Source organism: Hypanus sabinus, chromosome 6 (genome assembly GCF_030144855.1).
Source record: "Hypanus sabinus isolate sHypSab1 chromosome 6, sHypSab1.hap1, whole genome shotgun sequence".
NCBI lineage: Eukaryota > Metazoa > Chordata > Chondrichthyes > Myliobatiformes > Dasyatidae > Hypanus > Hypanus sabinus.
In genome coordinates this window covers 90,938,494-90,955,321 of record NC_082711.1, presented here as the reverse complement: position 1 = coordinate 90,955,321, position 16,828 = coordinate 90,938,494, and the positions used below count along the sequence as shown (strand labels likewise).

The 16,828-nt window shown below is 37.3% G+C and overlaps 1 long non-coding RNA gene across 1 annotated transcript; it reads left to right on the top strand.

The window, feature by feature from the left end:
• The first annotated feature begins 28 nt into the window (after nt 1-28).
• On the top strand, nt 29-14,538 carry LOC132395693 (uncharacterized). The gene is made up of 3 exons (XR_009512716.1): nt 29-159; nt 7,055-7,122; nt 12,370-14,538. It is a non-coding gene; the product is annotated as an uncharacterized LOC132395693 (long non-coding RNA).
• The last annotated feature ends 2,290 nt before the right edge of the window (nt 14,539-16,828 follow it).

Here is a 16,828-nt window from a genome sequence, read left to right as displayed (position 1 = left end):
CATACTGAAGAGGGAAATATTCCCATCAATCATTTGCTAAGAAGGTCGACGGCAGGTGAAGGTCAATGCGAATCAGCTGCAACTATTTAAGCACAGAACAGCATTCAAGAAAAAGGCCTTCAACTCCTCATGAGATAAGTGGAAATGGAAGAGTTGAAGGTGAGTTCCCAAGTGCAAGCTGGTATCAAACCAATGAATTGTTCTGTTCCCTGAGAGTCATCTTAATGATAAGGTCTGGGAATATTACTCAGGTTCTTCTTCAGATGAGTGCGAATCTTTCCTGAGTTATCATTCTTATAACATAACAGCTGGTGACTGACACGCTTTCCCCATTGTGCTCACAATCCCAATAGGCACTGGGAAAGGACACGCACATATAATCCCCGAGGGGCTCTTTGTTCGTGAGTCAGAGGGAATATGGCAAGATTCCACTGGACGCAGTAAAGCGGAAGGGAAGAATGAGCTGGTCATGCTTCACCAGGGCGAGACAACTTACCCATGCAGGCAGAGATGACTGTTCTTTAGTGCAGAGCGTAAGCACCTGAACTCGGGAGCACAGTTGCCAAGACAGAATTATTACAGAACACCCGTCTTATGTATAATCTGTGGATGTTGTGTTTTCTCGTGTGGTGGAGAAGGCAAATAAATCAGAGAGGTCCACGGTCAAACTATGAATGAAGTCTGAAAAAGGCAGATGCTTAATTAAACAACAGTTAAATTAATGAATGAGTAATGGTTATCATAATCAATTGGGTTTAATCGTACCTCTTCAAGTTGAGTATACATTCTTCTTGTCGTATATTCAAAATTAAATAAAAATGTTTTAAGCCCAATACAAAACATGTTGAATTCAAGTCATAATTCAAAACACAATAATAAATGCTTCTGAGGTTTCCAGTTTAAGATGGCTCTGGTGAAGACAAGTGACTAGTTATTGGCAGCAAACAACAAAATACTTCATTACTAACACTTTTTATGGTAAACAATCAGCACAAACAATGAAGAGGCGAGTGGAGATGATGTATAGTTGAGGCGGAGCCCGGGCCCTTCTCTGAGTATGAGGAAAAAGCCGCGGTTTGATTGATGTAAGTGCCGTGCCGTATTGGAAAAGGTCTGGTATAGGCTGATTCATGGCGCCAGGTTCTGAGCCCCAAAGCGGTCCGAGAGAAAGCAATGATCCAACGTTTAGATGATTTGAGCACCAGGCCAGATTAAAAGGTCAGGGTGTTGGGAGTGAAGGTGAGGGAGGGGCCAGTTCTGCCCAGTTTTGGTCGCCGCTCCGCAACATTTACTCAGCTCTGCACCGAACAGGCTGTGGCCTGTTCCAGCTACAGTGATGCCTGCCTTCATGTCTATGGATTCACTTTTGTAAAACTTCAGCTCTGAATGCTATTTGCTCATTTTAGTGTTTGCACCATTTGTTTTCACACACGCACGCACGCACACACACACACGCACACGCACACAGACACACACTTTGGTGGCCTTTTTTTAAATGGCTTCTATTGGTTTTCTTTAGTGACTGCCTGTATGGAGACAGATCTCCAGATTGTATAATGTATATATTGACAATAAATATACTTTGAACTTTTAACTTCCAGACTAAGTACAACAAACAATGTATTTGTGATGAAATTATAACTATTTTTACTAAGGAAAAAGAGGCCATTCAGCCTAAAATCTATAGCTGAAAGTCATGCAATCACGCTAAACCTTTTTCTGGTAATACTGTCACAAATGGTTTCTAGCTTTATCTCTCAGACTGCTTCTGATAGCCCACGTCCAAAATTATTTTTCTCGTGGTGGCATCTGTTCTACAATATTAGGAAATTGATGAAATCTCTCTCCCAGCAGGCAAGGCTCTGCTGAGCATGAAAATGTCTCTTGGATACGTTATCATCTCATGTAGTATAGTATTAGGTCCCCCAGGCCTTGGTAGCTTTTCACATGAGCCTCTACGTTTGTCTCTCCACTCATCACTCAGGGTTACAAATGTGAAGTGTGAGTAGGATCCTATTTCTTAAAGGCTTTGACTTTGTTTGCTTGCTCTTAAGATCCCCAGCAAAATGCAATCCTGCCTGGTATGTGTTACACATTGTACTGCCTCAGTTGTACTTGTTTCTGGAGCAAGCTATTCTTAACTGCCTTTTGCTGTGAGATTGAACAGCTGGCTATTGCTCTTTATTGCACCATGCTCATTATTAACGTGCTTTAAAGGCTAATTTACATGTCACACATGACTGTTTAATACACATTGAAATAGCCAGTGCATGCTGAATATGTGTTATACCTTTTATCCAGGGAATGCAATTAAATAAATCTATGCGGTACTCAAGATAAAAGAGAAGGAATAGAATTTATCCTGCAAGTTATTATTCCTTAAATAGCAACTGTTTACTAACCTGCAGAGAGTTTCATATTAATGCTAATAATAGGTGAATCCCTGGGAAGAATGAAAACTCCCTGGCCTTAAAATAAGCACGGTGTGAGATAAAGAGAAGCATAAAATGCAGCTATAATTTATTTGATTCAGTGTTGAACAGAGATGTTCTCAAACCTTAATGTCCTTCAAGCTCTGTTGTTGGTCTTAGCAAGCACAAGCAGTACAAATGCCCAAGGGAGGCAACAGGGCTCATTTGAGAACATGTCCATTTTATACCATAGCAAGTGTAATGGGCTATATAACTATCTGATATGAAGGTTGAGGCTGCAGTACAGAACTTGCTGGCTGTATTTAAGGTTCTATGCTGCACTTACTACTTACTTCATTGAACCCTTTCGAAATAGCCTCACCATATGAACCATACTGGGATATGGCCGAGAATGCCTCAGCAGGAAATAGTTTATCACTATACCATCAAGAATCCAGACATCATTCCATACTGATATTACTCAGACACCAGTTTCCTAATCATTTCTATAATGGTGCACACCATTCACTGCACATGCTGTAAAAACTTAAAATACTTCAAAGCATTTGTTTATCTTTCAGCACTATAAAATAATATTTCAGCACCAGTGAATGAAAGGATGCACTTAAAGTTGAATGCATGCTTTAAAATAAAATGTCACAGATGGTTAAGTCAAAATAAGACTGCTAAATTAACCTACCCCATGCATTTAAAGAAAAGAAAATCAACATGGTTAGTGCTGCTGCATCACAGCTCAAAATCACCAGAGTACAATCCTGACTTCCAGCACTCTGGCAGGAAAATAAGGAGGGAGTTGATGGACAGACGAGAGATAATAGGTTACAGGAAAATGAGTGGAGTGGGATTATTGTTCACGTCAAGTTGCTGCCTCATGAATAAAGATGAAATTTACTCTGAGTGATCCAGATAATGACACTTCGTGGGGGAAAGCTGGTTGGACCTGTGCATCTATCCTGCATTCTATACTTCCCACTTCTCTGTAACATCTTCCTCGCCCAGCAAGGATCTGTGCATTAAAAGAACATTCCCTGAGGTAATTTGATCACCCAAAGGTAAAATGGGGTGATGGCAAAACAAACAAACTAAAACAAAATATGAAAAACATTGACAGTTGACAAAGACTGTGAGTTAGCAGAAAATGTCAGTGTAATCAACCACTCTGAATGTTTCTGATTAACACCACCATTGAAGAACTATTCAATAATTAGATAACCAGCAAAACAATTAAAAATGAAATGCAGATGCTTCAGGAATCTTTTGCAGGTCCTAATGCAGGGCTTCGATCTGATTCATCAGTAGTTGTTTTCACCTATAGATATTGCTTGACTTACCGAGTTCCTCCAGCAGTTTGATTCTGCTTCAGATTTCTGCAGTTGTTATGTCTGCAAAAAAATCTTTATCGTCTAATCCATATCAGAACCTAGGCAGCTGTTCCCCTAAGTGGCAGTGAATGCAATCCTTGTGTCAGATCCAGCCTGGAAATGAGTGTTGGAAGCTACTGCAACATCAACCTCCCTCCCTGGTCTCCAAGAGGATTCCAGAAAAAAACGATCAAATAGTGGAAACATTAGTAAAACACTATCTGCATATCTTGTACCTACAGTATATCCTGCAGATGATCATAGTTAAATAGGAAAATCTCTATGTGGAAATGCTGCTATTTCCATTCAGAATCTGGGCTCTTCCTCCAGAGTTAACATTTCCTATCCCTGCTATTGACATCCAGTTGCCTAAACAGAAGCATCCACAAGTTTCACAGGCTCTGCAGATATTGACATCTTTTAAAGCCTGCCTGTAATGACCTTAAATGAAGAAATTCCAATTTCCTTTTCTTGTTCTACCTATCCCAGTTGAAGGAGTAAAATGATATCATTTAATCAGAATGAACTTAATGAGCCTCAAGAATGAGCTTAGCCTGGCCATCACAATTCAATGTTCTGACATACCGTTGCCACTTACCACCAGAATCACATTTAGCTACTGTCCTCCAATCATTGGGTTATTGAACTGACCTGCACAACCCTAATCTCTCTACCTCAGCAACAGAACACTACACGTCACCTGTTGCTCTACCGCGCCCTTGTCTACCTTTATGTTTCTTTTTACACTGATGTATTTTACTTGCTTCAGTCTTTTGTATAAATTATATTTGACTATGTATAACTTGCTTTCAAAATGGCTGTTGTGATGCGCCTAGTGTGGTAATGTAGAGGGTAGTACTTGTCGTTCTCATTTTCAGCTTCCACCGCTGGCCAGCAGTCCAATGATACGGAGAGCCAAATGTCTAAGTTTCTCCCTGCCAGTACACAGCCTCTCCAACAACAAGGTTGCTGCCAACGCACAGAAGCTGAACTCCTTTCTGACTCAGGCTGAACGACAGGGAGGAGGTCTGGCCCCTGCACATGTAGCACACAGGCCTACCTGTGTGTGGACACAGCCTGGTGCTCGAGAACCAGATCCCCAGCAGTGGGTGAATAGCCCCACTGCCTTGTGGGCAGCCTCAGGAGAGACAAAGGCTGTGGGAGTAAACCCAGACAACAAATCCAGTGTGGAGCTCCTAAGTTGGCTGGATGTCACTGAACACCCTCCGGCAGTTCCTATAGCCAAGCTGGTGCCAAATGTATGGCTTCATAAGCTTTCCTTTGGACTACACTGGTGAGGCTGAGAGGGGGATCTTGATGACTGGGCATCTCAGGATCTCCGTACCTTCTGCCCAGGCTTGTGATGATGATCATCACCCATTGTTCTTCAAGACAGACAGATGCCAACCAACTTGTATAACTTATGATCTGTGTATATCCTGACTGGTTGCATCATGGTCTGGTACAGTAATTAGAACAGTACAATAGTTATGGGCAGCCTAGTTAATATGTCAGAGGCAGATCCATCCCTCTATCAGTTGTATATACAGGAGGTGCTGCCTCAGAAGGCAAAATACATTATCAAAGAATCCCACCATCTGGGCTATGCAATCTCTTACAGCTACCATCCATCAGGAAGTACGGAAGCCTGAAGTCCCCACACTACTACGTTTAAAAGCAGTTGCTTTCCTTCATCCGTTCGATTCCCAAAGCAATTGGCAAACCTTAGTCGGTGCAGTTCAGCAACACTATGACCATTTTGATCGCTTTGCACTACAAGGAATTTTTTGTTCCAGTTGTGTTCTTTCTTGTAAAAGTGTGTACAAATTATGTTTATGTTTTTCTTGTGAATGCTGCTTATACAATATGATGCTATGCGTCTGTCATATGCTGCAAGTGGGTTTTCATGGCACCTGTGCATTCACGTTGCTGAGCATCTGACAATAAACTCGTCTGGTCTTTGTTGTCTGAATCTGTGTGCCTGCGCTGCTGTGACAAGCATGTTTTTATTGTACATGTACCTCACTGTACCTGTGCATATAGCAATAAACTCGATTGGCTAGACTTGGAGGAATTCAGGTCTGCTTTTGCACATTTTCCACCATTCTCCACAGCCTTCAAATGTTTTGATATTGTTTTTTATTCAGGACAGCTGACACCCTGACTTCTGAAATTTCACACATTCATTATAACTTAGCTGTTTAATGTCAAAGGATAAGAGTAACAAAAAGATTTTGGAGGAAATATTCCAAACCTGTCACAACTGCACAGCTAAACTCCTGTCAGGTATTTAAGATGAGAAGCATCTTAAAGGACATTTAATTGAAATTCACTCCAAGTACAATGCAATTTACTACTGTTTGAATATATGGACTGCCAGGCCTCAGCTGGGCTCATGTGATTACACTTAACATGAAATTTCATGAAATGTTGATTAGCCTGCTTAAAGCCATGTATTTGTGAAGCATCAGGTGTAGTTCAGGGCTTCATTTAGTTGTAACCCTGAGGTGAATGCTTTTGAATGAAATAATCAACTAAAAATGAATGTGTATTAATAATGTGCAATTCTAACCCATTGCTTGAATCTTCTTAGGAGATAGACAATAAAGTAGATTGAAATAAATGATAGATATTTGTTTCCTCAAACTGGTACTGAAATAGGAAATTTATTTTTAGGTATATTTGTGCACATTCGTTGATTCAGACACAGAATTAAGATTTTTATGGGGATATGAGCTTTTTCTTGCTAATTTTTAAAGATGGTCTTTAATCTTGTTCATTGATGATTACTGAAAGGTTTTACATCACTAATTTTTTCACATTACAGTTTTTTTACATTACAACGTTATGAGCAACATCTGAAAAGCAAGCCAATCAAGGAACATTGAAATGACTCCAATAACCCTTCTCAGGCAGGTACATCACCAGCTTGGCAGCAGCACACCCTTTGCACTCGAGGATGCAAAGGTGGAGACCGCATAAGTAGGAGTAAGGATGAAGCCGGCAAGGAAACAAAATTTACATCTCCCATTTTACAATCAGATTTGTATGTGTTAAAGTTTATTCCCAGTCTGAAGTTCTATTATGTAGTTGCTCCACCATGTTCCATTTGAGCCTGAAATTCAGTTCACTGAATAAATCAAAATGAATTTCTGAGTGAAAATCGAAAGCAGCGATGTTCCCGTGTTATATGTTTGGTGCCATCAGCCAGGACATGTTTCTGAGCAGCTACATACCTGAGAGATCATTTTCTTTTCACAGTAACAAATGCAAGAAGTAGGATCAGCAGAGAATAGAAAAATGTGGATGTTCTGCAGCACAAAATTACGGTAGGTAGTAGTTTTGTTGGTAGCATTTATTATAAGAGGATAGGCAAGGGGCAAATATCCTCTGTATACTGTTAAGCTGGACAAGTGTTATTGGATTTACATTCAGTCAGACAGGAGAAGAGTTCATTCAAACTCATGAATTGTCTTTTGACGGTGAAAAGTTTGGGGCATACCCCAGTAGATCACTGGTTGGCCATACGTAGTGCAGTTGATACCTGCAAGTTCAAAATACTGACCAGGTCCTGGTCCACACAGGCATGAATTGCTTCATCACCACGAATTTAAAATAGAATTAAACACAGTATAAACATCAGTGAACGTTCGCTTTCATCTGTGAAAGTATCCTAATTTCCAAGCCATTCCAATAAAAATATGCCCATTAAATTCCCGCAATTTGCAATCCAGGTAAGCCAGAGAGTGTGTTCATTTCTAATTAATGGACTCTGACACAGCTCACAGTTACCAACAAGTATGCATTGGGAGATTTACAGTTAATAGTCCAGTTCATCAGTTTGTTTTGTAGATGTTTGACTTACATAAAACAATTGGCTGTGTAGATTTTCAATTTTTTAATGCTTTCGTTTCAAGTAGATGTTACTATTTTTATAAAGTGCAAATTTTACAATACTCTATTATTCAATGTAATTTAATGGAAATTTGCAAATTTTACTTTGGCTTATTATTTGATTTTTGTATAGGCTTGAGTAGGTAATGGTAATTGAATAATCCCTAGCAACATTTGAAAGCATAGATGCTCAAAAATAATATTTTGTCCATTAACTAACTTCAGAAGGCAGCACATGACTTTCACACCACAAAACTCTCTCAAACATTTAATCTTTAGAGGTAGGCAAGTTGAAGGAAACTCAGCAAATTGTCTTGAGTCCTGAATGTAATTGAGTAAAACCTTCAGATTATTGATTAAACCTTGCTACATTGTTCATCCATGACCAGCTGCATTCTATAAATGCCACTTCAATAAGTGCATCAGTGCAAGAACCATAGTATTCCACTAAGCCTTTGATCATCTACGTCCATACTTATCCTTAAAACCTTCAGTCTTCTGTTTCAATCAGATATTTATTCAGCCCTTTCTAAAAGATTTAATTAACAGATGATAGAACTCTATTCCACACTTTTGCTGCATTGGGCCAGATCTTCTGAATATTTACCAGAGGATGCTTCTGGCGTAATATTCAGTGGATTCTGGTTAATTAAGATTTAGCAGGACCAGTGTATCTTGTCCCAGTTAAGCAGCTTCTGCAGTTAGCTGAGGCTTCATGGAAATAGTTATAAGGTATATAAAAAGACAAACTATTTTTAACTGAGTAATAAGCTATGCACTTATAAAAAATCTAGAACAAATTAGAACACCACCAGTACCAATACAGCATTGTAAAGCTGTGTATTCATGCCTAATAGTTATTGACGGAGGAACTCATCCCATGTATGCTACCGTGCTCTTTTGATTGATTGTAAAATAATACAATTAGTGCAGATACCTAGCCTAGATAATGAACTGCCTTCATACGTACAAACAAGCTGGATGAACTCAGCAGGTCAGGCAGCATCCGTTGAAACGAACAGTCAACATTTCGGGCCGAGACCGCTTGTCAGGACAATGCTTTTGTCTATTACATTCTCCAAATCTTAATTTTCACTGTAACATTCAAAATGATTGATGATACCTTCAAATTCTTCGTAGTTCCTTACTTGCTGAAATGGTGAAATTGTTTCCTTTTCACTCCCAGCCAGTTCTGACAGCTCTAAGCCTGAATGTTTGAATCACAGTGAGCAAGAAAGTTCTGAGTTGTCTTATTGCTTATTTTGTACTGGTTATCGATGATAATAATCTCTGTGTTTGGAAAACAAACACACACAACTGACCCTATTTAAAAACTTCACTAATGGCCACACAAATGCACACAACTGATGCTAGTTAGAAACTGTTCAGGAACAGTCTCCTGCCCCAATTAAGAGCCATAGTGTCCTAAATAAATAAAGGGAATCCTAGCAATTTTCCTGATTACTTTTGGTTCTTTATGAGTTGTTCCAAATAAGTTGTCCTGATTAACCAATGGCCCAATTAACTGGAATCCATGTATTGTTTTTTCCAGCATATTTTGAACACAGTCTTCTAATGAAACCCTGGCTAATCTGTAATCATTGATTTAATTGAATTAAGTAACATTAAAATGGCATATGAACTCATGTAATCAAATCCCATATGTCACGGGCAGTCCAGCCTCCAGCATTGGCCTTGGCTGGATGAGTTGATTTTAGCCATACTGAGGCAGGAGATGGAAGTACTGTCTCTATTCATAGGCAAGGAATGGCAACAAACAGACCAGGGCCTGCGCCTAATCTTAGGCTGCTATTGTTGGTCTCTAGTGATAGCTGGTCTTTTGCTAAACACTTTGCTTGTTGCCCATATACTGGTTCAAAACTCAAACAGTTAGTTGCCTGTGGTTATGTTCAAGTTAATGTGACAGGGATTACACACATAGTTCAAGTCATCAGGTGCCAACTTATGATCACAATGGTGTAATTAATTTCATGCAATGTCACTGGAAGTGGGACATTAGCATGCTTATGAGCATGTTTTCTGGTTGTTAATGATGTATTGCACATCTTTGCAATGACTAATACAGTTTACCTTTTACAGCTTCTTCAGAGCAGTGTAGCTTCCATTAAAGCAAGGCAATCACAGCTCAGATGCAGGCACTAAATTACCAGTAGGAGGCAACACATCTCCTTTGCAGCCTGGCCCTCCTCACTTCCTGACATTGCTCCTTCTTCTTCGACAAACATGTCAGCACTGGTTCAGATCTGCCACAAGGAACCCACTGTTGTCTGAACCAAAGTAAACAATTAACCGCAGTTGATACAAAAGTTCATCCAAGCCCAACTGCCAAAAAGAAAATTTCATCTAGAAAGCAAGAATAAGTAAGAAAAATTCTTATGCATTTTCAAAGGGCATGTGACCCCAAGAAAAGTTCATATCTCTCTGATTCTGCGTTTAGAGTCATAGGGTAATATAGCACAGAAACAGGTTCTTTGGCCCAGCTCATCTATGCCAACCAAGATGCCCATTCAAGCTAGTCCCTTCCATTTGCTCTCATTTGGTCCATATTCCTAAACCTTTCTTAACTTTGTACTTGTCCAAATGGCTTTTAACTGTTGTTATTGTATCTTTCTCAAACACATCCTCTGGAGCACATTATTTCTACGAGAAATAATCCATAAAGTCCCTTTTAAATCATTCCCTTTTTGTGCAGTCATCCTATAACCCCATTCATAAATGGTGAGGTAATGGAAAGGGTTCTCCAGTTTTAAGATTTTGGGGGAATGACACTAAGGAGCTCTTTTAGTCTGTCAACACAACCTCAGTAGTAGGGAAGGCACAACAGTGACTATTCAAACTGAGGTGCTTAAGGAGAGCTAATATGCCCCAAAAATTGCTGCCAATTTTTAATCAAAGTGCGATAGAGAGCATACTGACATATGGAATGACAGGGTGGTACTCTAGCTGCAGCAAGAGAGGTCACAAATCACTCCAAAGGGTAATCAGGATGGTTGAGCATATTATTGAGACTTAAATAGCAAACCTGGAGACAATCTACAACTTTTGATACCTATGGCGTGCTGGTAACAACATTGAAGACTCATCCCATCCTGGACACTGTCTGTTCAATCTCCTGCCATCTGGTAGGAGATACAGAAATAACTTCACTAAGACATTAATACTGAAAATCAGCTTCTTCCCAAGGGGTATTGTGCAGCTGAATAATGCTGCACCCCAGCTTGCTAATGGCGTTTGAGTGTTATGGTCTATCAAAGTTACTTGTTACATGTAAATATGGGATCTTTTTTTAATTAAGTCATGCGGCATATTTTGTAAGTATTTGTTTTTGCATGGACTAGAGATGCGCCATAATCCCATTGCTTAAGTAATGACAATAAAGTTCTATTCTATTCTATCTATGCTCCTAGTGATTTTATAAACCTCTGTAAGATTACCCCTCAGTTCCTCTAATCCAAAGAGTGAAGTCGTGGTCTGCTCACCTTCTCCCTATAACTTAGGCCCTTGAGTCCCGGTGACATTCTCATAAATCTTCCTTGCATTCTTTCCAGCGCAACGGTGTTTCCTTTATCAGGGTGACCAAAGCTGTACATAATACTCCAGGTGTGGTCTTACCAACATCTTGTACAACTGCAACGTAACTCCTATACTAAAATGTCCTGTACGAAGAAGCTTCTCCTTTCCCACTTCTGAATCTCTGTTTAAAAGACCTCCAGCCTGCAGCAACACATTCAACTTGTCCATACAATTGAGCTGTTAGTTTTCTATTGAATCAGGGAAGTTATGCTGAAACCTGGTTCCGCTCACCTCTGTGCACACTGTTTAATAAATCTGTTTGAGAGTTCAAAGATCCTGCAATTATTAGGGTGTTTATCTTCTGATTTTCTCAGGTAGAGAAAGTCATGCGAAGGGACATGATATAACCAGTGCATACAAATGCAATCATGATAGCTTTCTACTCCTATTTTCATTAGCATAGCTTCAAATTTCTCAGATACTGTGTGGATGAAACTACACTTATGTTGTAGAGGGATCGACTCACTTATAGAAATATTCTGAAATGCTAAAATTAAGTGGAACATGTAATTAAAAGCCTAAAACATAACAATGACTGTTTGAAAGTACAAACATTTGTATGTCAGGGAGACAGGCCCACAAGGTGTGTCTCTGTCCCATCACTGGTCTGGAGCAGCAGCTGGACTGTATTGTCAGAGGCCCAGACAAATTCAGCCTCACAAAATACTTTGTGTCGCACTCAGTAAGGTTTGCTAGCATCACCTAGTTTTAAAGTTCCCAGATGTAATTTGTGAGTGGCAAGTGGTACTACAGACAAAATAAACAGATGGCAAGGGACTAACAAGGATCTACACACCTGACAGCTTCACCTATCATCTTCCAGCTATCCTTCCTCTTCCTCCAACTTTTTATTCTTGCATCTTCTCAGTCCTTCCTTTCCAGTCCAGAAGTAGGGTCTCGACCCAAAACATCAACTGTTTATTCATTTCCATAGATGCTGCCTGATCTGCTGAGTTCCTCCAGCATCTTGTGTGTGTTCACATAGTTACCTCCTTTAGTGTTCTACATCCTTAGAAGCTTTCTCTTGTGGGAATGAAGATTCCATCCATGGGAATTTGACTACGTTATATTTCACCTCTGTGTTTCAGGTCAGGTGTCGGTCAGCCACCATTAAGAGGTACGGCTGCAGAAAAATACCCTTTGTGAAATGGAGACACAAGGGACTGTGCACAGAGCTACAGAGCCCGGAAACAGGCTCGCTGATCAAACTCATCCATACAGATTGTGTTTCCCACTTGAGTTAATCCCACATGCCTGCAATGGGCTCATACCCCTCAAAACTTAGAGTTCCCATCCTCGGGTCCATGGAGCTCTTGGTTAATGGTAAGGATTCATGGCATTTAAAAAAAGTTGAGAATCCCTGCTCAAAACCTTTTTTATCTATGTGCATGTCCAAATGTATTTTAAACATTGTAGCTGCCTCTGCTGGTTCCTCGAGCAGCTTCTTCCATATCTCCACCACCTCTGAATAATGACTGCCTCCCCCCATCCCCCCAGATCCTCTTTAAGTATTTCCCCACTCACCTTAAATCTATGCTCTCTAATTTCCTTCTCTGGGAAAAATGCTGCGACCATTCACCTTACCCATGCCCCTCATGATTTTATATGCCTCTATAATGTCACCCCCTCCCCCCCATGTCCTGTACTCCAGGGAATGAAAGCTCCAGCTAAATAGTTCTTTCCTATAACTAAAGCTCTCTTGTCTCAGTAATATCCTTGTGAGCCTTTTCTCCATCTATTTCAGCCTAATGACATTCTCAGTACAATCATGCAAAGTGAACTGCACACAGAACTGCAAGAGTGGTCTCAGTGTTTTGTACAGCTGTCACATGACTTCCCAACGCTTGTCCTCAATGCCCTGAGTGATAACCCTGTCTACCTGTGTCACCTCTTACAGGGAACTTTGTACTTCTTATTTTTTATTTTTATTTATTTATTAAATTTTAGAAAATTACAAGAATAAAAGAAATGATGAAATAGTGAGAAAAAGAATATTAACCCTCCCCCCCCCAACCCTTATCTAAAGAAAGAAAAAAAAGAAGAGAAAGATTGTCTGGATATCGGAGGATCCCCACATGCTCCATGGAGTTCAAAATAATTTTAATATTTATTTTTACTTTCCCCAATTACTTTATAATTTTATCTTCAAAGGACCTAAGTATTTAATCCTATCTTTTGTAAGTATGCAAGCCAAATTTTCAAAAATACATCATATTCATTTCTTAGATTGTATGTAATTTTTTCAAGTGGAATACAACTATATATTTCATTATCCCAACAATCCATAGTTAAATATAAATCAGATTTCCAAGTAACTGCGATAACTTTTTTGGCTACTGCCAATGCGATTTTTATAAATTTTTTCTGATACTTATTCAATTTAAGTTTCAGTATTGTCCCTTCAATGTCTCCTAATGAAAATAATACTGGACTATGTGGGAGTTGTACTCCAGTAATTTGTTCCAATAAAAGTCTTAGATTTATCCAAAATGGTTGAATTTTAAAACAAGACCAAGTAGAATGTAAAAAAGTACCAATTTCTTGATTACATTGAAAACATTGGTCAGACATATTTGAATTTAATCTATTTATTTTCTGTGGTGTTATATATAATTGATGTAAAAAATTATATTGTATTAATCTAAGTCGAACATTTATTGTATTTCTCATACTATCAGAACATAATCTTGACCAGTTTTTTCCATCAATTTTAACATTCAAATCAGATTCCCATTTCTCTTAATTTATGACTTCCTGATTTAGTTGTCTGTTTTTGAATCAAATTATACATACAAGATGTAATTTTTTAAATTTTTCCATTTTGAATTAATATTTCTATTTCACTAGGTTTTGGCATCAACATTGTTTGACCCAGCTTTTCTCGTAAATAAGCCTTTAATTGAAAATAGCAGAAAAGAGTGTTGTTTGATATTTTATATTTATTTTTTAATTGATCAAACGACATCAATATACCTCCTTCAAAACAATCACCTATATATTTAATCCCCTTTTGGAACCAATTATGTAAAAGTTTATTATACATTGTAAAAGGAATGTCTATTTTGAATTAAAGTTCTTTTTGCTAATAAAGATTTCTTTATCTCATCGTCCATATTTACCTTATTCCATAAATCAATCAAGTGTCTTAATATAGGAGATTCTTTTTTTTCCCTTATCCATTTGGATTCCCATTTATATATAAAATCTTCTGGTATGTTTTCTCCTATCTTATCTAATTCTATTCTAATCCATGCCGGTTTTTCTTCATCAAAAAAAGACACAATAAATCTAAGTTGATTTACTTTATAATAATTCTTAAAATTCGGAAGTTGTGACCCTCCTAAATCAAATTTACATGTCAATTTTTCCAATGATATTCTTGACATCTTTCCTTTCCAAAGAAATTTCCTTACATATTTATTCAGTTCTTGAAAAAACTTCTGAGGTAATTGTATTGGTAAAGTTTGGAATAAATATTGCAATCTAGGAAATATATTCATTTTTACAGCATTAACCCTACCTATTAATGTTATTGGTAACATCATCCATTTATCAAGATTCTCTTTTATTTTTTAATAATGGCAAATAATTTTGTTTATATAATTTTTTTACATCATTATCAACTCTAATACCTAAATATTTTATCCCATTTATTGACCATCAAAATTGAGTTACTAATCGACATTGATTATAATTTCCTTTGGTAAGGGGAAAAATTTCACTTTTATCCCAATTTACTTTATACCCTGATACTTTCCCATATTCTTCCAATCTAAAAGATAATCTTTGCAAAGTTTGCAATGGGTTTGTTAAATAAATCAAAACATCATCAGCAAATAAATTAATCTTATATTCTTCTTGATTAATTCTAAAGCCCCCAATGTCTGAATCTGTTCTAATTAATTCAGCTAATGGTTCTATTGCCAATACAAATAAAGCAGGTGATAATGGGCAGCCTGGTCTAGTTGACCTCGTTAAGCAAAATGGTGTTGAAATCTGACCATTTGTAACTACTTTAGCTTGATGATTAGTATTTAAGGTTTTAATCCATTGTATAAAAGATTTTCCTAACTCGTATTTTTCCAATACCTTAAATAAAAAATCCCATTCCAATCTATCAAATGCTTTTTCTGCATCCAAAGCAACTGCCACACTCATTTCCTCTCTTTTTTGTGCCAAATGAATTATTCTAAGTAACCGGGTTATATTATCCATTAATTGTCTGTTTTTAATAAAACCTGTTTGATCCATATGTATTAATTTTGGTAAATATTTAGATATTCTATTAGATAAAATTTTTGCGATTATTTTATAATCTGTATTCAACAAAGAAATAGGCCTATATGATGTTGGTTTTAAAGGATCTCTATCTTTTTTTGGCAATACAGTTATGATCGCTGTTAAAAAAGATTGTGGGAGTTAATGCATTCTTTCCACTTGGTATATTAATTCCATAAAAGGAGGAATTAATAAATCTTTAAATTTTTTATAAAATTCAGGAGGAAAACCGTCTTCTCCTGGGGATTTATTACCCTGAAGTGATCCTAAAGCTTCTTCAACCTCTTTTAATGTAAAGGGTATATCTAATCCTTTCTGTTCTTCCAAATTTAATTTTGGAAGGGTTATTTGTGATAAAAATTTATCTATCTCAGCAATCTTATTTTGTGATTCTGATTGATATAGTTCAGTATAAAATTTTTTAAAGTTTCATTAATTTCTAAAGGTTTATAAGTAACCTTATTTACACTTGTTCTAATTGCATTTATTGTTTTAGAAGCCTGTTCTGTTTTCAACTGCCAAGCAAGAATTTTATGTGATCTTTCACCTAATTCGTAATATTTCTGTTTAGTTCTCATAATTACTTTTTCTGTACGATATGTCTGGAGTGTATTATATTGTAGTTTTTTATTAACAAGTTGTCTTCGTTTTTCTTCTGTCATATATCTTTGAGATTCTTTTTCTAACTTTATGATATCTTTTTCCAATTGATCTATTTCTGCCATGTATTCCTTCTTAATTTTAGATGTATAACTTATAATCTAACACCTTAAATATGCTTTCATCGCTTCCCATAATACAATTTTATCCTCAACTGAATGTAAATTTGTATCCAAATAAAATTGAATCTGTTTTTTCATAAAATCACAAAAATCTTGACGTTTTAATAAAATTGAATTAAATCTCCATCTATAAATCGATTCCTCCTTATCCATCATTATCATTGTCATTATCAAGGGGGAATGATCTGACAGTATTCTTGCTTTAAATTCCACACTTTTCACTCTATCTTGAATAGTTTTGATAATAAAAAAATCAATCCTTGAGTAAGTTTTATGTCTATTTGAATAAAATGAATAATCTCTTTCTCTTGGATTAATTTTTCTCCATATATCAATCAAGTTTAAGACTTTCATTAATAATAAAGTTAGTTTTATTACTTTTGATTTTGTAGCAACTTTAGTTGACCTATCCAAAACTGGATCTAAACAAAAATTAAAATCTCCACCTATTAATATTTTATCATGTGCATCAGCCAAGTTCAAAAAA